The sequence below is a fragment of the Mustela nivalis genome (genome assembly GCF_964662115.1).
Source record: "Mustela nivalis genome assembly, chromosome: 17".
Classification (NCBI taxonomy): Eukaryota; Metazoa; Chordata; class Mammalia; order Carnivora; family Mustelidae; genus Mustela; species Mustela nivalis.
Window position 1 is genome coordinate 52,340,954 of NC_139036.1, and position 24,919 is coordinate 52,365,872.

General features: G+C 42.1%; 1 protein-coding gene across 13 annotated transcripts in view; it reads left to right on the top strand.

Moving 5' to 3' along the window:
• Positions 1–24,919, top strand: part of KCNJ16 (potassium inwardly rectifying channel subfamily J member 16) — a 53,946-nt gene that overhangs the window by 11,505 nt on the left and 17,522 nt on the right. For 2 of the 13 annotated variants that reach the window (XM_082708363.1, XM_082708367.1), the window contains exon 3: positions 6,452–6,571. The exons of 6 other annotated variants lie outside the window; for them this stretch is intronic. The gene's annotated coding sequence lies outside the window, so the exon portion shown is untranslated. Of the gene's footprint in view, positions 1–6,451; positions 6,572–12,653; positions 13,154–16,935; positions 17,465–24,919 lie in introns of those variants that run through there. 5 more of the 13 variants (XM_082708368.1, XM_082708374.1, XM_082708364.1 and 2 more) reach the window with 5 other exon arrangements.

Here is a 24,919-nt window from a genome sequence, read left to right on the forward strand (position 1 = left end):
AACGATGTTTACTTTTTAAGTTGAAAAAAAATTAGAAAAAAATTGGCAGTTGCCCCACCCTTAAAACTGTTAGTGCATTCATCCTTAAGATCACTGAGCTCCTGAAGCTTCCAGTAAACTTTTCTGTTGTGTTTGGCATTTCCTTTTACGTAGTCTCAGCTTTTAAACTAAAGACCAGATCATTCACGGGCATGTTTTTGTTTTTCTTGTTTGGTTCACCTTTATTCCTGCTTTTTTTTTTTTTTTTTTTTTTAATTTCTAATGAATATCATAAAACAACACTAGTGGTCGCATTTCAAAGCTTAGAAAATGCTTTGACAGCAAAGATCATGTTTTGTCTTCAGAACACCTTGGCAAGAGTACTGGGAATACTGGAGAATTCTTTGCATAGTGATGGAAATAGTAAGGATCAGGCAAATTAAGCAATGGGCTCGTACAGGGCCAGCAGGGGAACTCCGCCTCCGGGGTTTGCCTCCAGATCCATTTCTCTTTCATGTACCCATGCTTCCCCACCTCTTCCATCTCTACGCTGGAGAAATCTTAGGAGGCTAGCAGGTGTCTTGTCGGGTATCAGTTTGCATTTCTGTATCAGACCGACCTGGGGTTTAATCTTAATTCTGCCACATGAGACCTGTAGTGGTTCTCCAAGTGTGGTCTAGGACTAGCAGCTTCAGAATTGCCCGGGAACTTATGCAAAATGCAGATTCTCAGGCTCCACCTCAGACCCAGCAAATAAGCGTCTCTGGGGCTGGAGTTCAGCATCTTTCTTCCTCACCATCCCTCCAAGTGATTCTGGTCAATACGAAGTTTTGAAAACCAGGGGTCTAGACCAAAGCATATCACCACTGTAGAAGTTCTGTCTTGTCTTCCAGCTGGGTCCATGGTAGCTCTTATAAATGTCACACAGCCCATGGTAGACAGACACTTGAGAAATGTTGACATTCCCAAGGAACTGAATTTTATTGCAAGAGTTCATTCCAGCTTATTCCATAAATGTGGTAACAGCCGTGAAGTGATCACCCTTCTTGAATGCAGCACTTTTCTCCAAAGCTGGAGTTTAGAGAAATAGTCGTCATAACTATTTCTAAATCATGGGAAAATGATGGTATACTTTGGCTATGTCCAAAGTAGTTAGTAGCTGCCATTGAAAGGAAATCAAGGAAGCCAAGTGATTTTTAGTTAAAGATCAGGGAGGGGCAGGGCCTGTCTTTGTCACTATCATTTTATTTGGTTTTTATTTATGTGATTCTGGCAATTGTTCATGATAGCTTCGTCCAACGGCCAAATGTCATTTCGTGGCTTGAATTACTTAAAGTTTATGTATCTGGGGGCACCTGGTGGTTTAGGCAATTAAGCGTCTGAATCTTGACTTTGGCTCAGGTCATGATCTCAGGGTTGTGAGATCGAGCCCCGCACTCTGCATTTGTTGGCGAATCTCCTTGGGATGCTCTCTCTTCCCTTCCCGCAATTCAGCTCATGCTCTCTTGTTCAGTTTTATATGTGTGTGTGTGTGTGTGTGTGTGTGTGTGTGTGTGTGTGTGTGTGTGTATGCATGTTGAAACTCAATGAAAACATTTTTTAGCCTGTGTTCACCCAAATATACGAAAGTTGGTCTTAGGTAGGCTTATGGAGTATGTAGATATGGGCCAGTAAATTCAGTCAATTTCTCTTTGATTCCCCTGTTTGTCCTCTTCCTGGACCTTTTAAAGTAGAGAACACCTGTTAAATACCTCTCATGTTCCAGGTACTATGTTGTATGCTCAGGGCTTGTGGGGAAGCCAGGTAGGAGGTGTTCTTGAAATTCTGGTGCTCAAGCCACATCAACTGACCACCCAAGTTCTTGGTTTTAGATGGAATTAAGAGCCTCACATAATTTGTACGTGGGTCTTCACTATCAGGAAGGGAGCAGGAGTTACCTGCTTTCAACTTAAATTCCTGAATTTTGAAGAGAAATAACCACCCTAAGCCATGGTTTTTTTGGTCACTTATTTTTCTCCATAGTTCCCAAAGGTGGGATTCCTAACTTGGGCCGGGGGTGGGGGGGTGCAGGCAGTGAGAAAAACAAAAACCCTAAAAACCTTAAAAGCCTTTCTGTTCCTAAACCCCTACAGGGTTTCCATCACTGCGGCAGTCTGTCATCCGAGGGCACACTAATAGAGTAGCTTACCTCACTGGGAAGAAGGGGAAATATTTAGGTATAAACTAGATTTTACAAGTGCAGGTAACATTATTTCAGAAGGTTTTCCCTATCTCTGTTTACCAACGCGGCGTGTCGATAAAAAGATTAAAAGCTAGTTACTCCAGTATTTACAGAGAACACAGGGCTCTGACTAACTCTGCTCAGAATCTCCAGTTACATCACCCTGAAATGCTCTGCCAGCCTTCCTTGTTCTCGCGGTAACTGCTCCCATCGCTGGGTCCAGCCCTGATGCACTGGCACTTATGCAAGGACATCTCAGAGGAGGGAAACCGGTGGTGGCCATGTCTGTTCGGCCTCAGCTATTCCCTTGCCCTGCAAAAAAAAAAAAAAAAAAGCTACTCAGTCATTTGCTCAGAATTTATATTTTTAGGCTCCTCCTTGGATATAATTACTTAGGTATTTCCCTGCCCAAGCATTTGTGCTGGTAAAACGGGGCCACGCAACCCAGGCAGAACCTGCTGTCTCTGCTCCTGTCCGAAGGGTCAGCCATGGAAAGGCTGATCACAGGGATTCTGTAGTTGAAAGGATTCATTGTTCGGGGTTTTTTTGTGTTTCCCTTGAAAAAAAATTCTGAGGCTTGAGAGCTCTAAGATAAGGGGGAAAAGTCTACCTAAAAACACTATGTGCCTTCTCACCGATCTTTCACTGGGAGAGAACAGATCATCTTTGTTACACTTTGGCTGGTTGAAAATGCACACATTATATGGGCAATTGAGGTTAATGAAAACACTCGGATGTCATTTTCCCAGGTCCTTTCCTTTTCTGGGCTGAATTATGAACCTAATTTAGGTACACAGTCCTACTTACAGATCGAGTTAAATTCACTGGGAGCATTTAGCATATTCATAAGTTTAAAGACATTTAAAAGTCTGTGGCTGTCATCTTGAATTATCAAATTCTATAATCTCTCTCCAATAAGCTGTGATTCATCCACTTGGGTGAACCAAGAATGTGTATGGTATAATTTTGCAAAGTTGGTCAAACACAACACTTGAATAATGGAAGGGTCATCCATTCCTCATTGCCTGCATTGTCAGAAACATGACCAAAACCTTGTTCAGAAATACTTTTTCCTAGAGAAAGAGAGAACGTGCAGGAGCAGGTACGGGGAGGGGCAGAGGGAGAGGGAGAGGGAGAGAAAATCCCAGGATGACTCCCGGGTGAGCACAGAGCCTGACACAGGGCTCCGTCCCATGACCCTGAGATCATGACTTGAACCAAAATCAAGAGTCAGATGCTTAACCACTGAGCCACTCAGGCACCCTCAGAAATGTTCTTTAAGAGATATATGGCTAATGGGGTACCTGGGTGGCTCAGTGGGTAAAGCCTCTGCCTTTGGCTCGGGTCATGATCTCAGGGCCCTGGGATCTAGCCCAGTGTCTGGCTCCTTGCTTGGTAGGGAGCCTGTTTCCCCCCTCTCTCTTTGCCTGCCTCTCTGCCTGCTTGTGATCTCTGTCTGTCAAATAAATAAATAAAATCTTATAAAAAAATAAAGAGATATATGGCTACTAAAACAAACAAACAAACAAACAAACAAACAAAAACATTCAAGGTCTCTATCCAAGCAGATTAAAGCTTTGCCATTTGGGGGCCCAACGTAATGTTTTCCTGTTCTCAGCGACTACTTCTCTTTTATGAATCCAGGTTTCTCGCTTTATAAAAATGCTGCGTCCCGTGCTCCCATCTGGAGAACTTAAGTCCTCTCCTATTCGACTCTTCCTTATCCCGCATGTCTTTCAGACTTCTAGACAAATCCACCTTTTGCATGACACCTGACACATGAATTTGAATTGAACCAACCCGGAGCCCGCCCTCCTTTGACTGTTTCCTCTTCTACTCACTTGACCTTCATCCATGACCCTGTCCCCCCTCACTGGACGGTCAACCAAAGCAAGACCGAAATGAGACTACGATTCAAGTCGTCATTTTCCGTTTCTTACATCTTGTCTTCTAAATAGCTTGCGAACTTCTTGTGGATGGGCATGATGCCTTAGAAATCATACCTTGGTGAACAGCCTGTTACCTAGTTTGAATCGAGGAAGCAGGAAAAGGCCTAGCAAATAGCTCATTTGCTCATTTGAGGCAAAGAAGAGAAAAGTGAGGCTGAGACGGGATACAGAATAGAATTTTCTCCTTGATAGGATCCACTGTAGACAAGTTACATTAAGTTAGTTATTTTATTTGGAGCCTTCCTTCCCTGAGGCACCTCACTCTATCCCCCCAACACACAGGCACACACACCCCTCTTTTTGATGTTCTGATTTTATCTGTTCTGTTGGTTGCTGGCCTGCTTCTTTGTTATATTACTCCAGGTGGGTTTTCATTTTCTTGCTGTTGCCCACACAGGGCTTTCTTTGTAAGATTACAGAAGGGCCTTTTTGCTTGATTTTAGCCTATACTCTCAAATCCTCCTGATCTATCCCATGAAAAGACACTACTCTCTTCTTTTACTTTTTCATATAATATTTACATTTAATTTGTACAGGTCTGGGTGCACAGACCTGTACAATGAGTAATGTTAATGTGTAAAATATACTCTGGGGGCCTGGGTGAGGGTTCATCTGAGGCAGTTGGGGGAGGACGGGTCACTTGTACTGTTTAAGCAGAACCTCATTCAGAGGCCAGGAAAACAGGCATTCTACAATACTAAAAAATCTAAAATTTGGTCTACCTCATAAATAACAGAATGCTAATGTAGCTATTTAAAAGAACACTTAGGTGAAACCCAGCAGGGTACTCCTATTCTGGATTTAGTTTTTATTGTTTTATGAGTCTTTGTTTTCATATAGAATCAAAATTACTTAAATAATGTCTTCCCAAAATGTGCTTGCTCCCTTTAGCCTGTCTGTTCAAAATTATGAAATCAACTCCATAAGCAGACTCAACCCCGCCTCCCCACCTCAGGAAATAGACAGCCAGCGATCTCTTGATGGCAGGGAAAGTTGAAGAGCAACTTTTTAAGATTTCCATCTCCTCTTGGGAATGTGATATGTCACAACCAGAGAGTGAGCTCAGTATCTAAACAAACTTGGAGTTTGGCTTTCTGTGAGGCAGCTGGCTTTATGGTTGGAAATGACAGAACTATTTACTAGTCCATTGATGCAAAGGAGCAGATGGGAGAAAATTCTAGAAGGTGTGAAATCACCTTTCAAATGCAAGTATGGGTGTTGCATTAGTTTCTTCAGGCTGCTGTAAATGGGTGGTTTAAAACAGAAATGTCTTCTCTCAAAGTTTGGGAAGCCCAGAGTCTGAAATCGAGGTTACTCTCCCACCACAGCCTCGGGGGGAGGATCCTATTTCCCTCTTCAACTTCTGGTAGCCCAAGGCTCCTTGCTTCTGGCAATGGCACACCAACCTCTACCTCTGTTTTCACCTGTTACTCTTCTCTCTGGGTGGACAACACCAGTCATACTGGACGAGGACCTAAACTAATGACCTCCTTTTAATTTGATTACATCTGTGAAAACCCTATTTCCAGGTGCCAGAGGTGAGGACTTCAACATGTCTTTCTGGGAGGACTCAGTCGAACCCATACCAGACAAGGATGGCAAAAATGGAGAGACTCCACGCTTTCCTCAGAAACACGCTGAAAGCACACTGCCATGAAGGATGACCTTCCTTTCCTTCTCTTGCCATTCTTTCTGTTATCGTGCCTTTTGCTTCTGTCAGCCATTATAAAATGGTTAGAGAATATTAGATGGAAGCATTTATTTTTCCACTTATTGTTTTGAATCTTTCACTTCTTGAAGGGGCACGGCCTAACTGCTCCTTTGTCATTTGCTATGATGATGAGAATTTGAATTTTTGTCAGTAAGCAGGCCACCTTAATGCTGGTGATGAACAAAATGGCAGAAGGTATCTCATAGAGAGGAAAAGAAAGGCCAAATGAAGAGGGAAAATAAAAGGAATAAACCACTGTAGATTGAGGAAAGATGAAAGACGTGAAGGATTCTCAGAAATAGTTACCCTATAAACATGGAGAAAATAAGGATATGGGTATTGACGCAAGAACTCATGACTCAGATTTTCTTCCATCATTTCTCTTGCGCCCCAGACAGCCGTATGTCCTGAAGCTTCCTCTATATTTTCCAGATTTCCTAGCCTAAAGAGAAATAACAATAGTCACATTTGCATTTACTTAAGGCTTTGGAAAAACCAAAGTGAAAATAAAAGTAACCTTTAAGTCATGTCTGCATGGAATAACAGACTCAGCTCTTTTGGCTAAGCCTGTCTTTTGGTCTTTATTTTCAGGGCAGTAATTACAATATTTTCAAACAGTGGAGTGTGTGTGTGTGTGTGTGTGTGGGTGAGACTATCAAATAAATCCTTCTGGGAAAGAAAGCATCAACAAGCTGCCAAGACTGTTGATAGGTGAGTGTTGGCATTTGTGACTTTGAAAGAGTCGCAAAAATCCAAAGAACTCGCATGGCTAACAATTAGGAAAAGTGTGTACTGACTGTATGAGTAGTCACCATCTAGACTGAAAGCATGGGCTGGCAAAATGGTCAAGTCCCAACACCCATCCAGTACACTCTACCACCCAACGATGTAAGAAGCCACAGAAGAGCATGGAGAAAAGGTAGGGAAAGTGGTAAAATACGTCTACCTTCCTTTTTGTGGCTAAAACAGATTTGATTCAGTAGATTTATCAAGGCTGAAGTTTATTATACACTGTCCCTCTCCACCACCAAGGTTTAAAATAATTTTGGACTGTTAAAATAGAGTCACTTTTTTAAAAAGATTTTATTTATTTATTTCATAGGGAGAGACACAGCGAGAGAGGGAACACAAGCAGGGGGAGTAGGAAAAGGAGAAGCAGGCTTCCCACAGAGCGGGGAGCCCGATGCGGTGCTTGATCCCAGGACCCTGGGATCATGATCTGAGCTGAAGGCAGATGCTTAAGGACTGAGTCACCCGGATATCCTTAGAGTCCCATTTAAAGTAAAACAAAGTAGGTAAAATACCATGTGTCTAAGAACATGATGTATTAACATGCTAGAGTTTACCAGTTCTGAGAGATGGCAGGAAGTGTTGTCCTCAAGATTCTATACTACAAGGTCATCCAATTTCTCCATAGAAAAACCATCATCATTGGGTATTTGTTACAATAGTTTTTATTAAGATGGAGGAGATTTTATTATATTTAAATCAACCCAGCATTAATATTTAGCTAATAGATAATTAGATTTCTAAGAAAGCCCAGCAGTCCTTAAAAAAAAAAAAAAAAAAAGAGTGATCAAATGCATTTTTTATTTTTTTGAGTCCTATAATGGAGGGGTTTGAATACTTTACTTTGGGAGTTTTAATCAGAAATGAACCGATTTACAAGTATTGGTGTGGAGGCTAGAGTTTCAAGAATCTATATTTTGGTTAAAGTAGCTTGTCCCACCTTTCATGTATCACCATGTTGTGGTGCTTGTTTTGGAGGCTGGGTATACAAAGGGACAATGGCCAAGACCATGTATGATAATACAGCTGTGACCCATAGCCTTTGTAACAAATAGCCAGGTGAAAAACTACCATCTTTGGATCGGGATCGGTGAGCCCCAAATGGTCTAGACTTGGTCATTGACTTCCAACATCCCAATCTTTCCCCCTGCTTCTTAGAACCAAACCAGAGAAAGCAAAACTTGCTTCCCAAACTAATCACAGAGAATGTCTTGCTTCTAGTTAACCTGATTCTAGCTTCCCTCATCAGTAACCTCTGATCATATCTTTTTTTTCCATTTTCACTATAAAGCTTCCCTGATCTTTTGCCTCTCTTTGAGTCTCTGTCAAACACAAGTGATGGCTGACTGCCTTGCTATCGCAGCCCCTGAATGGTACCCCCTGCTTGATTTTCATTTGGGTAATCTTTGTTTATTTCTATAATATTTATTATAATTTCTGTATAGAAACCTTTAAATGGCAAGATGAGCTATACCCAAGTCTGGTAAACCATTTAGGGCCACTGGATATTGAGTATAGTGCCAATAATCGGACAACCAGAAAAATGATTAGAATTGGTTCATGCTTAAATCAAGATTCCTTCAACTTAGCTCAGATCTGTGATGGTATGGCATTTGTATTATTTACTCTTACTTCTAAGTCATTACAGCAAACATCTCACTGCTTGTGAGTCTCTTGCATACAGTCTGGTTCATGTGGTTCTTTTCTCTGTGGAACGGGTCAGGTGTAATGGACACTTCCTGTGGTGGGATCAAATTGGCTCTCTGTCTTTGAGAAGGTCGATTTTTGCCTTGATTAGCTGAAAAGCATGTGATCTTTGATATTACAAGATTTCAATTCAAATCCTACCAATAAATGTCATTCATTATGTGACTTTGAGGAGAGTCTTTTACCATACTTAAGTCTCGGTTGGCTTATTTAAGAATTGCTAATGATTTTAGCACCTATATCCTATGGGTTGCACAAGAATTAAAACAGAATTTTTGTAAAACAGTTACCGAAATCCCAGTATGTAATATGTATTAATAAGTGAGAGCCATTATTATTCTATCAAAATAGATGTTCATAGTTCCAATGAACAATCTTCTTTATAGCTTATGTGACAACATAGAACATTTCTTTTTTTTTAAAGAGTTATTTATTTATTTTAGAGAGAGAGAGAGCACGAGTGTGAGGTGGGATGTGCCCAAGGGAGAGGGAGATGACTGGACTCCCCCCCAGAGCAGGATGCCTGATGTGGGGCTCAATCCCAGGACCCTGAGATCATGACCTGAGCTGAAATCAAGAGTTGGACACTTAATTGAACCATCCAGGGGCCTCAACACGGACTATTTCAAGCCAAGATTTAGAAATTGCTGGCGACTTGCTCAGTTTTCCAATTGTGTTACATATCAGATAAGCACTGTTACAATATATGCATGACCTCATATGGAGAGTGAAGGCGGTCGTCTTCATAGTTCAGCTGATGTACACCTTCTGCTGCATTAAAAACCAAGCCTCTCAGAGCTGGACTGACTTGGCCTGAGGCCATCAAGGATGTTTTGACCTTTGCCTTCTCAATGGCCTCTGCTGGTTGAGCTAGTAACAGCTAGTGAGTTTGGTTAAGATTTTTGGGTATCAACTTTGTTTCTTAGAGTGTAGACAAAACTACATTTAAAATTGGTTAACTCTTGGGGTGCCTGGGTGACTCAGTGGGTTAAAGCCTCTGCCTTCAGCTCAGGTCATGATCCTGGGGTTCTGGGATTGAGGCCCGCATCAGGCTCTCTGCTCAGCGGGGAGCCTGCTTCGTCCTCTCTCTCTCTGCCTGCCTCTCTGCCTACTTGGGATCTCTCTCTGTGTGTCAAATAAATGAATTAAAATAAAATAAAATAAAATTGGTTAACTCTGGAGGTGCTGTAAGGCACACGGCACAGCTTGCCGAAGAAGGTAGCGCATCCTCTCTTCTCGTCTACATCCTATTACAGTCAAAGAAAACACCTGACACTGAAATGTTCATTTTACAGACATGCCATGAGCACATTTAATTTCTGAATCAAGCAAAGGAAAAACTCTTGGGCACTTTGTGTGTGTTTTTCTTAATATAATCACAGAATCAGAGTCAACCATTTAATCCCAAATGAGACATGACCTCATGGGGTTTGGTCCTTGACTGACTTTCGGAGTTCCTCAGAAGGACCGCGTGGATTGTGTTGCCTCAGTGTTCCTGTCTCCTCGCTTATGTCCGGGATTTGTTTGGGGTGGAGATCGGGGGGTCTCCAGCCAACGTTTTCAGAGTAAATACTTGTGGGAATTTCACTGTTTTTGTCACAAAAGCCATTTAGTAGTCAATCTGGAAATAAAGACTGGAATGATTTACCTTGTTAAAATTCTTCAGTCATGAAGCTTTTGTTATGTATGGTGGGTTTCATTAGAAATTAGAGGAACAGGGGGTGCCTGAGTGGCTCAGTCGTAAAGCATCTGCCTTTGGCTCAGGTCATCATGCCAGGGTCCTGGGATCAAGCCCTGCATCGGGCTCCCTGCTCGGTGGGAAGCCGCCTTCTCCCTCTCCCACCCCTGCTGCTTGTGTTTCTTCTCTCACAGTGTCTCTCTCTGTCAAACAAATAAATAAAATCTTAAAAAAAAAAATAGGGAAGAAAGAAATTAGAGGCCAGGTCATTAGAGGGAAGTGGGATGACCTATTGGGGACATCTGGAACACTTTCTCACAGTACAGGTACGCTCATAGATCCTTGATGTAATGTCACTAAGGAAGGGGCCCTTGGTGCAGCCCCACATCACCTATGTCTCAACTTCCCTGCCGTGGCTTTTTCAAATGTTCTCCATTCTCCTTCAATCTCTTTATTCTGTCTCCTCGCCCCACGCACGGTCTCTTTATCTAACCAGAGGATAAAGTCACAAACCTGTTGCAACCCAGCCTGGAGGCTTGATTCCAACTGCATCTGCGTTCTTTCCCTGGGCTCTTCCCTGACTGTTCCCCATCCCTCCACGAGGGAGCTCCTCCTTTCCCCGTTTTTTCCCCAGTGGATTTCAGATCCTTGTAGATTCAGACTCCCAAAGATCTCTCCGATCTGTTCCCTTTGCTGTAGTTCCCTGGGTTACGCAATACCTCTCTTCCTGCCTCCCCTATCAGATGTCTGGCCAATCCATTCCCACCAGCACCGCCAGAATATCTTCTCTAAGTGCTAATCAGATTGGCTTACTCCCTCGATCAGAAGCCTTTAATTCTTCCTTAGAACAAGCAACATTCTTCAACCTGACTTACCGGGTACTGCTCACCACCCCAGCTCTGTCTTTCTCATGCGTCTCGCCATCCTACATCCAGGATGGAGCCAAAAAAGCATTTTTATTTTTCCTGCGAATGCTTATTCAGTGCTAACACAGTTTGTCTCAACCAGTTGCATGCGGTATGAATAGAGTAAGGGTGGAGAGGACACCCTTGGGGAAACGGGACTCACGAGTCCCTACTGCAGAGCGGATTCACTGGAGAACAAAAATATCCGTGGCTTTAAAGGAAGTAGGAGCCTATCCAAGAGTGAAAAGGGCTAAGCAAGAAAACAAATTTATTCACTGTGGAATTTGGGGGGTTTGTTTTGTTCGTTTGTTTGTGGTTGTTTTGGATTTTTTTAGAGGTTGGGGAGTGGCAAAGGGAGAGAGAGAATGTTAAGCAGGCTCCAGGCCCGGTGCAGAGCCCGATGTGGGGCTCCATCTCACGGCCCTGAGAGCATGACCCGAGCCAAAATCAAGAGTGAGATGCTTACCCGGTGGAGCCACCTAGGTGCCCCTCATTGTGGAATTTTAAGTTGAATATTTATAGTTTCCTTTAATGCACAATAAGGACTTGATACATGCTTGCTGAATTACATGGAAACATTTAAAACTTTAAATCACGTTTTGCAGTATCCCTCCTGCAGTTATTTTTAATCCAGTTTTCCATTCCATTAAACACACACACACAACTTAGTGGTACCTATACTTAAGCTTAGTGGTATATAATAATTGCTAAGTGGTGTATATAATTTAATGAGAAGGTACCCCTAATATATCAATTTTGCAGTTGATTTTATTTTCAGTGGAGATACTAGTTTTTCTTTTCTGATCCAAGAGAGACTAGAGGGTTTACTTCCCCCATTCATTCTGACTAGAGGGTTTACTTCCCCCATTCATTCTGACTCTAGAGACTAGAGGGTTTACTTCCCCCATTCATTGACAGTTTGACGTTGAATTTTGAGGGAATTGGACCTTTGAAGTAGAGTTTTGAGTGGAATCTAGACTGACTCTGGGCTGGTCAAACATCACCTCGGTAATTATGAATTAAAAATATATCATGTGTTAAAAGAGACCTTCAGAGGAGAACAACCAGAACATTGAGCAGATATGAAAGCCTAGCTTATCTTACAGCACTCTGGGTGAGCAGTTCCTACCAGCCCAGGAGGAGACCCAGGAACCCCTTATCAACCTCACCTTCTGAGACATCACATTGGTCACTTGAAATCAACCACGGTTAGAGCATTTACACTACGGAAGTTGGTAAACTCTACTGGGCAGTCCTTTGTTTTCCTCAGAGAGCCCTATTAAAATTTGCCAGCCCATCGTTGCTTATGAATAAGTTGACTAAATATCTCTGCAGTCCTGGTTGACCCCTGTTGTCTTAGTGACTCGTCATTTTAGCGTTTGTCCCCACCTTTTACGCTTTCAGAAGTGACAAATTAAATACACACCGTGCGAACCAGAAATAGTTGGTGGCTTTGGAGATTTTTTTCACTGGAAAAAGCGAAGACTGAGTAGGAAGAAACAAATGGAAGATTTCTATCTGACATTGTCGGAAGAATTTGCTGTCGGAAGTAGTACAAGACTTGTTTTTCAGAGGCACAACAGGAGGACAGGAAAGCCTTGTGAAAGCTAAGGGGAGACATTTTATCTGAGTTTAAGGAAGGACTTCCTCATTGGTGGCTTGACTCATCTTAAAACAGGAACAGAACACATGAGGGCTCAGTGAGCTCCTTGTCAATGACAATACTCAGAGATACAGGGTCAGCTCCAGGGGATCTGGTAGAAAAACTCAAGAAATGATGTCTTGTTGTGTTAATGCCCTCTTGAGGATTCATATTTTGAGTTGAAGCCTCCTCTCACGGCATGTGACTCAGACGTCTATTTTGGCAATTTCCAAGGGGGTCTTTGCTTGGTGACGTGTGTTTTGTAATTAGTACAACAATCGGCTGGGAAAATAATTCCTTTGAATTAAAAAAAAAAAAAAAAATTAACCCCAAACAGAAAGCTTATGAAACCTCATGTTCAGTTGGAAAATTAAATAATTACCACTAATTTGAGAGGAAATACATGCTCACCGTCTTACACAGATTTATTTCTGATTCCAAAACTCGACTAGGATACTCTACTTCAACACAGTTTGACCAAAGAGAAGAACATAAGTCAGTGAGTGTCAGATAATTTGAGTATCAGAAATAGTGGGAGAGCCTGCCGTAAACAGTGGGAGAGGAACACACCGGTGAGTAGCGGGGACTTCGAGCACTTTCTCTATACTCTATAGTAGCCAGGGTTAGGATAACAGGAAGCCCTTAGGCCAGCAAAAATGGCACCTGTGAAGGTTGTTTGGGTCTCTCTGAAGGCATGGTTTCAGCAGGGGCTGAGGTTACAGGAAACTACCCAAAATTGTCCACTGGATACGGAAAACCAGGTTAAAATAAACAGTTCTACCCCTTACCTACTCTATTGTACCTACTATACTGTACCACATAGAAGTCAGACTATTTTTTCCCTATCTCAGATGGTGACTTCCCTGAATTAGTCAGGTAGATTATCATATGGATTATCGTAAGAATCGTTTGTGGGGGTTTTCTCCTACACCAATGCCTTTCATTTACACACCTCTAAGCTTACCACAAATGATTCTGCCCATCCCTTCAGCGATGCAGTTTCCTCCAATGCTTTCCGTATTTTGTTTGACTTCTTGCCAACGAGAAACCTGTACTCTGATCTACCAAACCACATGAATCTCTCTTCACAGTCTACCAATTGGACTGTTATGTAACAACACAGAAATGGCAAATATTACTGCCTGATATTTCTTAAGTGCCTCACCAATACTCATTCGTTTCTACCTGCTGAGAGCTACATGAAAGATTCTTCCATTATCTTTTATAGATGAGAGCACTGAGGGACGAGTGCCTAATAAAGTAGCTAGAGATATCTTCTAATCAACAGGGTTATAAATCTCAGCTCTTAGGATGTCATCTCTTACTGTAAAGATAAGAACTAAGTCAACCTTAATATGATTCTCTGAAACCCAAGGTTGGCAGTCATCCTTCCATGGAAATGTGTTTTATCCCTACCCATTCTTCTGAAGCCCATCTTTCTTCTTATGAACCTACATATGCACAGGTTCTGTGAAAGTCGATGTTCAAAACACTATAACCTTTTACACACATTTTACCTATGTACCTTCTCCTTAAGGAATTCACAGTTGTTATATTTTATGATAGAAATTACATTCCCAATTTTTGAGTCCATTATTCTACTATGGATTCCATTAATGAAGAACAAAACTTGTCTACTGAGTTCTTTGAGTCTAGAACAGTGACGCTCAACCTGGAGGTGAGGTGATTTTCCCCCCCAAGGGACATCTGACAATGGACACATTTTTGACTTTTACATCAGGGGTTGGAGTCTAGTGGACAAAATGGAGGGATGTTGCCAAACACCCTGTAGGCACAGAACATCCTCCCACAACAAAGAATTATCTGGCTCAAATGTGAAGACTGAGAAACCCAGGTCTAGGATATTCTGTACATTTACAATGATTCTGTTGAGGACATTTTATGCACCTCCTCAGTAGTACCATAAAAGTTATAAAAGCTATATGCATATAAAATTAAACCTATCATTATTAATATATCAGTCTGTCAGATTAAGTAGACTCAATTTATATGTCTTATATTTTATTCTCTCAGAAGGCTGAATGGTTTATAAAGGACACAGATTCATAATTTAGTCTTAAATGTGACTCTTACAGAAAACGGTTATAATAGCAATGAATTCCATTCATTTTTTAAAAAGTTTTTACTTAAATTCCAGTTAGTTAACGTACAGTCCAATATTAGCTTCAGGGGGACAAAGGGATTGAACACGTGCCTAGAACACCTGGTGCTCATCCCAGCCAGTCCCCTCCTTCATCTCCATCACCTATTTCCCCCCTCCCCCCACCCACCCACCCCCCTCTGGTAACTACCAGTCTGTTCTCACATTTAAGAGTCTGTTTCTTGGTTTCCCTCTCTCTTTCTTTTTTTATCCCCTTTGTTCATTGGTTTTGTTTCTTAAATTCCACATATGAGTGGAATTTATGGTATTTCTCTTTCTCTGGCTGACTTATTTTGCTTAGCATTATCCTCTCCAGCTCCATCCATGTCATTACAAATGGAAAAGCTTTGTTCTTTTTTATGGCTGAGTAATATTCCATGATGTATAAAGGCCACTTCTTAGAAGAAGATTTAATTTTTTAAGATTTTATTTATTTACTTGACAGAGAGAGAGAGAGAGAGAGAGAGAGCAAGCGCACGCACAAGCAGGGGTAGGGGCAGGCAGAGGGAGAAGCAGGCTCCCTGATGAGCCAGGAGCCCAATGAAGGGCTCCATTCCAGGACCCTGGGATCATGACTCAAGCCAAAGGCAGACGATTAACTGACTGAGTCACCCAGGTGTCCCCGTTCAGTTTTTTTTAAGAAACAAGTGTTAAGCATAAACTATATATCAAGTAATGTTCTAGGTGAGTGAATAGTTGAGGATGTAGCTGTGATTAAGTTGTAGATCAATGTTAGGTTATTAATGTGGGTTTTATATTTCCTGTAGATTATATCATGTTACACAATTATAAAAACAGTTGTATTTCAGTTGAAATTAAGTGAAGTATTTTACATAATGTAGGAGAGAAATAGGAGAGAAAAATATTGAGAGAAAAGAGTTGATTATTCATTTTTCACCCAGTTAGTTGAAACTGGCGTTTAGTAATACATCATGCACAGAGCAGACCTAGTTGTGAATCCAATAATAGTATTCTATTCTCTCCCTATGATTTTGAAATGAAACTATGAGGTCAAACAAGACACCTTCTTCAAATCTTCTGAAAGTACTTATTTGTAATGGAAACAACACAGAGAACTAATTGTAGGACATGTACTTTATTTAAAAAATCAGTAAGTTGGCGACATCTTAAGTGACAAATCATAACATCTCCCATATTAAAATAAAAGAAAGCAGAAACTCTCTGAAAAATAAATCCTTGCTGCTCCCTATATCTCTTCCCATCCTTCAAGCATTTTCCTACTCCATTTGACAGCAGGGATCCCTACAAATGGGATACATATGGTTTCCACTCCTTCCCACCCTGTTCCTACCTGTTCCTGGTCTCATCAAGCATCTGATTCTAGAACGCTATTGAGACATCTTTCATCAGTCACCAGTGATATCATGTTGCCACAACCAGTGGTCAACTCTTCCTTCTCCTCCTGACCCATCATTAATCTGTGATACAGATAACTCCCTTTTCCTTATCATACTTCATTTACTTCATACCCCATCTGGAGGTTTTCTTTCAACTTCAATCAGTTCACCTTCTTGGTCCTCTTTATAGGATCTTCCTCATCTTCCTAACCCCAGCTTGGGTTGCCCAAGAGCTTGATCACTGTCATTCCTCTCTTTTCTAACTATTCTCACTGCCTGTCTGGTCTCACCTATGTTCATGATTTTATGAATAAGTACATACTATATATGTACTGACAACCTCTACTTCTAGACCTCTCCCCTCAATTCCAGAGTATTATATTGTCTACCTGACATTTTCACTGGGTTGCCAGAGAGAATATCCAGTTATCACAAGAATACCTCAACTTCTAAATCCCTTCTCTCCCAGTTCCATTATCTCAGTAAATGGCACCAGTATTTGCTTAATTACTTATGTATGTCCACATTTTTATGACCAGTTCATTCCAAATGTTAAGACTTCTCGATAGATAAAAATGGGCATCGAGTAAGAAATGTGTTCCCTCCCCGATCCCAGACTTAGAAGAAGCAAGCAAACAAGCCAGAAAACAAAACCAGTTTCTCAGAAAGAGATTTAAGCTCTAGCTTTGGAACCACTACTGAGGTTGTCAGTGGTCATCTAGGGGCACACATTTTCCTGGAACCCAAATGCAATGATGTTGGGCAAGATGCTGTTTGCCTTAGGTATAGGATTACACAGACAGGGTGTGTGTTTGCACAGAAAAATCTTTACGGTGATAATAGAGCACCTACAGCTAAGAAGAACATACTTGGAAGAAGTTGTACGAGTCCGGGAGGTGTGAGTAAGAGAAAATCCAGCCTTCTGGAACAGTAAGAAGTTTAGGGGGTCATTTGTGGCCACTTTGCGATTTGGGGAGATCTTTGTTGTTGAATAAGGTCACAATGGTCTGATCACAAAGATGTAGATGGGCAGGGAGGAAGGCTATTCCTTCTCGATGCTCGTATTCTGTAAGCTGCCATTGGCAAGACTGTCTACTATGTGTAGGCATGGGAACCAGTTAAAGAAAGTGTTGATTCACTAGAGTGAAGCTGAGAACTCACTGGCCTTTGTGTGTGGTGAATGTGTCCGGAAAAGCAAAGAAGGACGAGATTCTCCTGTGGGGTTTTTCATCTCCATGGTGGTAGGTGCTGACAGCTTCAGAGGGGGCAGGAAGGAGCAAAGAGAAAGGAGCCTGGGTTGCAGTGCTCTGAGGAGATGAAAAGGACACCAGGTTTGGGTCTGAACTTCATTATCTGGAACTAAGGTAAGACCATTTAGCGGGTTACAGAATGATCCAAGTCTCAATGAATTGCTTGTCCGATCTTGAGCTTGTTCTTGCTTGCATGTATGCCTGCTAATAGGCACCTGAAGGGTGCTTCCTTTGGCTCTTAAATGCCCTACCATCTATGGCAGGGAATAGTCTTTCTTTCTCTCATATAATCTCTGGGGAGAGCTGCACCGAACAGATTAAGAATGTGAGTGCCATTTATAGATCAGTGAAGGGAAGTAACGTTCGGGGAGAGAGAGAGACTGAAAGCATGATGACTTAGCCAGCTGAACATTACTTATTGCCGGAGGTTGGGTTGGGGTGGGGTGAGGGGGGTGCGACATGGAAAAGGATGAGTCTTTAACCTCCGGTGGAAACAATCATTCATAAAACCCTCTTTTTTGAAGGTCTCTGTCACCCTTCTACTGTTTCAAAGTGACAACAAAGTGGCATCAAGAATTTGAAAGGCCGTGTTAAAACATGCTGTCTTTGATTTGTAATTCATTGCGTCCTTACCGCTAAAAATAGAGACGGAAATACTGGAAAGTCGTGCTAGGAGAAAAAAAAAAAAAAAAAAAAAAAGCTGCTAAAAGTTAACTCCAGTACATGATAATCTTCTCAAGCTGTTAAGTCTGATGAGGTACAAAACCCCTGAGCCTTCTAACTTTTTAAGGTTTTCTTCGACTCCTTGTTGTCTTTCGATTTGCAGTCTGTACCGTCGCTCTGCAGTAAAGAGCCATCTGTTCCATTCCGTGCCTTCGGCATCCCATTTGGCCAGGCGAAGGAGCAGAGGCTGAGATAATACAAGTCATCTACCTGGAAATTCCAAGATTGCAGAGGTGCATGGCCATGGCACATAAACATGCCTTATTGATGAAACTCCTGAAACTTTTCTTTTAAAAGCCCCTTTCCCTGCTCTTTCTTTGATTTTAATGAGCCTTGACATGATGCTGAGAGTTTAGGAGCTAGGGATAATATCCCCAGAGGTCCTAAAAGCCCATGATCCTGCAGGTAGAGCCCAAATTGGCTGCTTATCAGAAGCACGACCTTCCTGAGTTACCTAGCTTCTCTCTGCCTCCTTTTCAGACACCTGTAATAAGGTCTGTCTCTGAGATATCACTGAGTCTCATTTGATAGGGTATCTGGCACCCCGTGAGCACAAGCTACGTGGAAACAATGGATACTGGCTCTGTGTTAGAGGGGGGGAAATTGATGTGGACGTGATAGTGGATTAAAAACTAAGCTCACAGTAATATCTCAAATGACTTCACTCCAAGGAGCATATCCTCCGGTTTTCAGGCTTGAGAGAAGTCCGGCTGATTGCAATTTTGTCATAAGGAAGATAGGTTACTGTTGCATTGTCAAAGGTATACCAGCCTCCACCTGCTTCTGACTTGGTTTTCTGACCAGCAGTATTGAACATTCAGACATCCGCATTCTAGCCCTGGGCCTCACCTCTTGGAGGAGCCGAGTTTCTGCAGCCCAGTGATGCGGGGCAGGTCAGGGAAGATATGTTGGGCCGGCACGATGGGTGATGAAAGTCAACAAGAGAGTGAGGGCCCAGGATGTACTTTTGTGTAGAGCTAGTTTAATGAAGACAAATCAGTCACTTCACATTTTGATCTCTTGCAATCAAAACTTCTGTCTCTGTCATGGTCGCAGGAGTAGCTTCAAATCAGCTGAGGCAAAGTTCCTAGTTTGTCCAAGTGCTAAGCTCCGGGTGAAAACTCCTGACATTATGGGACACCTACTCGTTGGCAATGCTATCTGATTTAATTCTCTGAATTACCCTTTTTAAAAGGAGGAGATCAAAGACAGAAAATAACTACTCTGAATTCAGCTAGGTACATGGTAGAGATGAGATGCAAAGAGAAATCAGTCTGACTCCAGTAGTCAAATCTAACAGATTAAGGCAAAGGCACTACTTTGTTTCCATTAAATAAATAATGTATCTGGAATGATAGATTGTGATAGGAACCTGATAAGGCCTTTCTGAGACCAGACCATCAGAACCTGAGTTTGGTTCACCTATAAGAGACCGTCTGCCCAATCTCACAGTAGGACTCAGGGGCATCTTGGAGCACAAGGGTGAACTGATCCAGAGGCATCTCCTGCCCTTGGAAACTTCCCTGTCAACCATTGCCCTGGGTTTCTCTATTTTTTTTACTAAGAAAAATCCCATGATCCAGGCTGAGGCTGTGTGTGTGTGTGTGTGTGTTTAGTTTAGGGCATGCACAGAAATACAAAATGAAAATAAAAAATAAAAACAGATCAGCGAAAATTTTTTAAAAAGTGCAACAAAAAAAATCTCAGTATGATCTTTCCTATTTCTGTGACAATACGGCTTATAAGAATTTTAAAAAATCAGACGACTCAAGTGTGTTTACTTTAATGAGACAATGAGTTCTTTCAGACACTTTATTTTTAATCCTCTTGGCCAGTCTTTCATTACAATTCACCTTATAGATTTGGAGTAGATGCTATTTACTAGTTAATGAAACACGACACAAAAATCCTTAAATCTTTGAGCAAGAGACCTTAAGAGTTACATGGTTGAAATTTCCTAACAAGTTCAGAAAATGTCTGTCTATTCTTTAAGCTGTCATCCAAATTCTGAGTAGAGAGTCCTAATCTTTTTTTTTTTTTTTAAGATTTTATTTATTTATTTGGCAGAGAGAGAGAGATCACAAATAAGCAGAGAGGCAGGCAGAGAGAGAGGGAGAAACAGGTTCCCTGCTGAGCAGAGAGCCCAATGCAGGGCTCGATCCCAGGACCCTGAGATCATGACCTGAGCTGAAAGCAGAGGCATAACCCACTGAGCCACCCAGGTGCACTGAGAGTCCTAATCGTCACTCAATTATTAGAGATACTAACAATAAAAATATTCTTCTCAATGCAGGTATTAAATTTACTTCCTGTCCATCCCACACCCAGACCCCCACCCTACCTTCTGTGGCATCACACAGCAAATGTCTTTCTCTCCTGATGAATAGAGATGTCCCATCTCTGAAATTCAGCCTATGAGCTTCTTAGAGTAGAGGCATGTGATGACCTCAGTACAATTAGTTCACATACAGGAATATAGTTGGTACTCAGCAAAGGTTTTGAACACATGACTCTATTATATCTCTTTGATGTTTTCTTCTTTTCCACTTCCTGCTGTGCTCCACATCTTACCTTGATAGTGACTTCTAAGGAGGAAGATATCCAGAGTTGAACATCACATTTCAGGTATGAATTGTCTCCAGTGGAAGAAACTTTGACAACTTTCACTAGAAATTCTGTGTGGGTGAAACTATTTTCTTTGCATCTTTCTCTTGATTTTCTGGAAGAGATACGTTTTTAAGCTCATTTAATCTTTCCTACTGCTCACCTCTTGCTGACCTTCTGGGCTTGAGACAGATCAGCTTTGAAGGAAATCATTTGCTTATATTTCCATGCTGTGAATTACTTTGTTCTCTAGAGCTAAAGGCATTGACCCTACATGAGGGTCCCTCTGCTCCGGGTTTTGAGATGGGTCAATCCATAAAGCACCTAAGGGGTTCTGGAACACACCTTATGGGACTTACCCAGTATCCCTTACAGTTAGCTCTGCCCTGAACTTGTGCCCAGCTGTAGTGACTGAATTTCCTTTTTTTCCCCTGTGATCAGGTCCAGAGATCCACTTTCATCCTGATTCTGTTTCTAATAGCTCCTCTTCTCATTAAGGTTTCAAACTTGAGTAGTAGAATGTGATGAATCTCTTGTAGTCTTTTTTCCCCCCAACATTTATTCTCTGTGTGACCCTGGATGGGGCTACTGAACTAGTTCAGCTTTAACTCTGCATCCTTAACATGGGGTTGATGCTGATAACTGGTTGTCAGAATTTGGGAAAAAATTAAAACAGATACATGGACATAGAGTGCCTGGCACTTAAGATGTCTTTCTTTTCAGGCTAAGGGTTGTATCTGACCCTCATCCTTTCTCAGTCTGGAGTCCAGATCCTGAACCCCGGCTCCCCACCTAGAGCCCAGTGACTTTGGGCATTCCCTCTTTAATATGCCATGCTTGCCTGCTGGAACCTGTACCTGCTGCCTTGTCTCACTTCTCTTAAATTCCCCACTTCTGTTTGTTCCCTTCCTTATTGTCCCTTGGCCCCTCCGTTGGTGGCTGATAAGTGATTAACTGTAATTCTTTTCTCTCTTTACTCTCCTCCAGCAGCTCAGCTAAAGCTGTGTCCTTCTGCAATTGCATACCTGGGTTTGCCTCCAAGCACAGCCTGTGCCCCACTCCAGTGGCAATCCTAAGTCTTTAACTTTGACCTTAATAGTCTGGCCATTGTATTACCTAGATCTGCATATATCTGATTTGATACTTGGAAGGATCCTTCCATCTTCTCCCTAAGTTAGTGCTCACAGCCATTCAAGGTGACCCTTGTAGCCTCCTAGACCCACACATACTGAGAGCAAGAAGCTATGGCAGCTGTACTCTACCACCAGCTGCTTGGTCAACGTTGGCCAATACCCTCAAGACAGAAGACTCAGGATATGCTATCGTTCACCTACAATGTTACAAGATACCTCTCCATAGTGGAAGGTGCTACTTCTACCTAAACTCTCTGGCCTATAATGGGTAATACATTCTTCTCACAGGCCCTCAAGACAGGAGGCTCAGTGCATAGCACAGGACCACAAGAGAAAGATACCATGGTGGTCAGAAGATAGAAGACAGGAGCGAGGGGAGTGTCGAAGCCATGACCTTTATAGGGATTTGTGCGGGAAAGGCCAGGCAGGACAGGACGCATAGGTTAGGCTTGGCTAGTGTAAATAATTTTGGTGGGCTTTGGGGGGCTATGGGAGTTTGACCTTAGCAGCTCAATACTTGGCCGTGGGATAAGGAAGGCAGAAGAATATTGCCTCCTTGAATGGACGGGCCAGATGGAAGAGATAGGGCTGTGCATCAGTTGGTTTTCATAATCAGAAGCATGTTCCAGGCTGGGTCTTTTGTTAGTTGGAAGAATTCCCTAGCCCTGGGAGGGGAAGTCTCTCCCCAGTCAGCCAGAATGTTGTGTTGTTTTGGTTTGGTTTGGTTTTCTTTTTAAGATAAGATATCAAAAATACACAGACAATGTAAAAATATTTACAATACATAGATCTTCTTTCATCTCTGATTTGACCTGACAAATAGACTGTCCTCAGTCATTGGTTAGGGCATGAATGTCTCTTAATTTTACTGTTGTCTGCCTCTACAAAAAGCCCCTTTTGTTTTGGGTCCCTCTTCTCGACACCCATGCTCCCATATCTAATAATCACCATTACTCTATGAGAAGGCAGATCTCTGATCAGAGTTTGAAAGTGTCCTTGAGGAGAGTAAGCCCATGTCCTGTCTTCCCCAGTGGAAATGGCCTTTTCCTTCTTAGAAGGATTCGTAAACAATCAAGAGCGTGTGTGCAGGGGAGGTGGGAGAACTGATTTTCTAACTCACAGATCAGGAACCAGACTGACACCCACACACCCTCCTCTCCAGGGCAGGGCTGAGACTTTATGATTAGGACGGAGCCCTCCATAACAGCCAAGCTACTGGCTGCACAAGGAATTCATACCGAACTAATCTGTGTTCTTTGGATCCAAGCAGTAGGAAGCGTTATCCTTGCTGCTTTCCTCAGGATGCTCTGTGACATCATCCACACTGGATTGTTTTTCCCTTTGTGTTCAAACACTGGCTTCATTCCAAAGGGCGTCCAAAGCCAACAAGCCCACCCACGGACGGGACGGTGTAATCTCACAATTGGAAACATTCCTCTCCATGAAAAGGCAGCGCCCAATAAGCTCTCATTGACAGCATTCCCCAACAACCCCCCACTCCAGCTCTGAATTTCCTTTGGTCTCTTTCCTTGCTGACGCTTCTTAATGGTTCGATGAGGTGGGATTATCTTGGTATCCTGGAGTGCACATCAAGGGCTGGTCTTATCTGTAGAGTGGGTAGATACATCTCAGGAAAGCTTAAAAACCACCACAGATGCTGAAATGTTTCCCTACAACCCTGGTGTTTGGACCTTCAGGAATAGTACACAATCTCCCTGATTTTAGAAGATCTGGCTTGAGCCTTGTAGACAAAAAAACATGCACACCCAAGAGCATGACATTCACCTTTATGCACCACTTATAACCTGGTTATGGAGCCCTGGGCTGAAGCCTACTTGTTTAGTCAACATCCTCATTGCTCTAAGTCTTAGTTTGTTAATTTACAAAACAAAGGATACAATAAAACTTGCTTTTTGAGATGTTTGTTAGGATGAACGGAGGACGAGGATGACAGCTTTGAGACCTCTTAAGAAAAGATCCAGCTGGACTGAAGGGAAGATGTCATTAAAAGTAGAGGTGGAAAGTACACAGAGAAACCTTGATTAGCATCACAAATTGCTTATTGGCTGGACCTTCAAGGTGGCACCACACTGAGCTCCTTGGTGGTACTCTGACTTCCTGGCCATCCCTGTTTAGATACCTGAGATTTTTATTAGTGTTGGTCTACTGAACTGACAGTAAAATCTCCTTGGGGAAAGGGATGAGGGAAATACGCTGACACATGGGCAAGACCACAAATCCCAATGTGTTGTTTCCATACGAAGAGTGTTCTTTGATTCAGATGACCAGGATAGAAGGCATAAATGGCACTGCTGGGAAGAGCAAGTGGAGATCAGTATTGCTTGATGACACAGGGATAGATCTTGTGTTGCCAAGGCAAGCCTGGGTCCAAGAACCCAAGACCCAAGGGGAAGTTCTGCGTTGGTGGTGGTGGAGAGGAAGGGGTGGGGCCTTTGGTTTTCACGAGATTTTAGTGCCATTTAGCCAACTATGAATGACTAACAGGACAAATACTGCCTCAGCCTATTATGTTTCCTTTCTTAAATGTTTGTGGATATGGAAGCTGGCATGAGGCTATTCACAAGTTGTTGAAAATCCGCCTTTGAGGATTGGTTTGTAATTTTTTTTTTCAATGAGGGCATCCAATTTGTCTCTCTACAAAGTTACATGAAATTTGGAAGTTCAAATGCCAATGATGTTTACATTTCTCAGTTAAAAACCCAGTATGTCTTCCTCTGCTCCTAAAGTCTATGAATGGAAAAAGCTATTTTAGTTCATAGCATATTCTTTCCATTAAGATTTTAAATTTCTGCAGTACTGCCAAGGCTCATTTGTTGAATGAGTTTTTTGTAAATGTTATCTACCAGACACGGGTGCAAAGTGGCATTTTTAAGAAGTTGAAGCAAAAGGTAATTATATTACCAGAGAAAGCATTCATTTCCACCCCTCCTCCAATCAGTCTCAAATAAAAGGAGACCATGTTGGCTACAATTAAAATTACATGAATAATTTTTGATAAAATCAGTAGCTAAAAATTGTTGAATTTTCAAAACACATTGGAAACCTTCTTACATATAGCTATGCTGTGTACATTTTTGGCAAAGAATGA